Below are 2,866 nucleotides of genomic sequence, written 5' to 3'. Positions count from 1 at the left end.
CCTCCCTGTTTGTTTGTTTGCCAGAACTAGAATTTATGCAGTCAGTGAAGCAAGAGTTTTCAGTTGCAGTACTTGATTTTTCTAAAATTCATTAATTCCTGCATTCATAGTTGAGCATTTACCTTGTGTCCAGTTATTTCTACACATTGTGTAGGCAATAATGAATGAAAGAGAAAAATGATCTTGCCTTCTTGGAACTTATATTTTAGTAGGAGAGAGAACAAGTAAAGAAACAAATACGCAATTTAATGCCAAGCACACTTAAGTGCTATAAAAACAAACAAACAAACAAACAAATAAATAAATAAACAAATAAATAGATCGAAGGAAGGAAGGAAGGAATAGAAGGAAGGAAGGAAGGAAGGAAGGAAGGAAGGAATAGAAGGAAGGAAGGAAGGGAAGAAGGAGGAGGAGGAGGGAGGAGGAGGGAGGGAATGTACCATGCTAAGAGCAATGGGTGCCACTTCAGGTAGGGTAGTTAAGGAAGGCCTCTCAGTTGAGGCCTTGCCTGAGATCTGCCAGGAGCTGGACAGCAGTAGGTCGGCATGGTACCAGAGCAAGAGGCACTGCAGCATGGTGAGGCTGAGACCTAAGGAAACTCATCAGAGAAGGATGCGAAGGCACAGGCAGTCTGCGAGAGACGAGAAAAGACGGAGAAGAGTGGCTGCTTAACAGCCAAGTAGAGGAAGCGGTCCGAGAAATTGTCGACTATTGTGTGAGAGAGAACAGACTTGACTGTGGGACTCAGTGCTGAAGACTTCGGAACTAGAGCCTGGGGCAAACGCCCCACACAAGGATATTCAAGGGAGAATGAGAGACGAGAAAGTAGTGACCACTTTTCAAAAGTTTTGATAGACGGAGGAGAAGATAAGTGAAGTAATAATCGCTGGAGGGAGGTGCAGGGTCAAGAGAAAATTGCCTTTTATTTCTTTGTGTTTTTTTTTTTTTTTTTTTTTTTTAAGTGGGAAGTACTTCAGCGTGTTTATGAACAGATGGGGATGCTCCCAGAGAGAGGAAAAAATAGACAATGTAGGAGAGAGGGGATAATTCAAGAAGCGACATTCTTGAAGAATTGAGAAGGGTTGACATGTTGTCTACCAGGGACGGAGAGGTGACACCGTAGCCACGGATCCAGGTAGAGATGCAGCGATGGATTTCACGTTGGGGACCAGGGGACGAAAGGCTGAAGATGGTCTGCTGTCTCTGCTTTTTTTTTTTTTTTGCAGCATAGTAAGTGAGGGGCTCAGTTGAGAGGGAAGGGTATTCAAGGTTCGAGTGGAGACAGGAAAGGTCCAAATATTCATGTCAGAGACTAGGAGTGTGAATGGACCAGGGCAATGAAACTGGATTGCCTGTCAGTCTCAAAGTCCCCTTTGAAGTTTGGGGTCATACATTTAAAGTAACATCAGCCAACACAGCTGTGTATTTTTCTTCCTCTGTAATATTTGCCATAAGGTTTAGTCCCCAAGAATTTATCGGTTTAAAAAAATCCAGCTCTCCAAATTAACACGTTGTGTTTTTGTGACTGGCACATGCACTAATGCATTCGGTAAAAGGAATAACTGATTTTATCTGCCCTTGCTACACTACTCATGGGGATCCAGAAACAAGTGGCAAAATCACCGGTTTTGGCTCTGGAAGAACATCTTACCATGTAAGTATTCCAAAGGGGAAACAAACAAACAAAGAAACACACAAACAAAGAAAAACCTCTGTCTTTTCGCAATATGCCAACTTTCCATCTCTCTCTCTATTTGGTCATATATGACGACCACCTATTGAAGGGAAATGTGTGAAGTGTGTTGGGACTCCGCCCTCGTAGCCCATGGGTCTGTGTACTATTTCACAAGCTTTGTAGTGTCTCATAGTAAAGAACAGTAAAAGGAGCTAAGTGCTGAGTGCCATGAGCTAGAGAGCCAGTTTGCTTTAAACTGAGATTATTCTAGAACAATGGCTGCCTGGCTCCCATAGGTTGATGCTTGAGCTCAATAGCAATCAATGGAGAAACAAAAATTACGGTCAAACGTGTTTATCCTCCTGAGAGTTTAAAATATTTTTTTTCCATTCGTAGATTTGACTTTTTTTCTATATTTACGTATAATGTCGAAACTGGTGTTTTCAGTTAATGCCAACCCAACCTCCATCTACATACCCTCTATTGCTATTGATTTTCTCTGCAATGGCCCCTTTCCATAGCCACGTTTTCAGAGGGGACAGATCTTAATGAATTTGATGCTGTCCTGGTTCGGGATATATTTATTCTTCATTATCCTTTTAGAACACAGTCTTTTTAAATTTATTTTTCACGTTTTAAAAATTCACTATTACAGAGCACATAGTTAAATAATATTAAAATCTAATAGGGCTATTTAATCAACCTATCAGAACATAAAAACCAAATAGGTTCACTTTTTATTGAAAGTGTTGTAAAGACAGAGAGTGATGGATTCAAGTCTGATAATGGGTCTTTCAGTGAATAGATGAAACATCTGTAAAGCTGTGTTTGGGTGTATATTAGGGCATGCATTACGAAGTTGACTAATAAGTAATGATGCCAACAAATTCTAACCTAATGTGTATTTTGTGTTTGTCATTGTAAATTCAACGATAATATTTGAAGAGCATTTATATTTACAGTAAAGTTATTTATCAAATAGCTACAAAAGTTTATTGATTTTTTTTTTTACTATCATAACATATAAGCAAGAGAGAGGCTCACAAATACTTGGTGGTATGTTTTTTCACAAATATTTACAAAGGAAACTCTCTTGGAGGTATCAAATGTACTATCTTTTCCTTCTCTTCTCTCTTTTTTTATTTTTGCAATGATAACTGCCAATATACTTAAGTATACTTAATTTTTCCA

Source organism: Pteropus medius, unplaced genomic scaffold, assembly GCF_902729225.1.
Source record: "Pteropus medius unplaced genomic scaffold, Ma_sr-lr_union100, whole genome shotgun sequence".
In the NCBI taxonomy this organism is placed as follows: domain Eukaryota; kingdom Metazoa; phylum Chordata; class Mammalia; order Chiroptera; family Pteropodidae; genus Pteropus; species Pteropus medius.
This window is presented reverse-complemented; position numbering follows the sequence as displayed.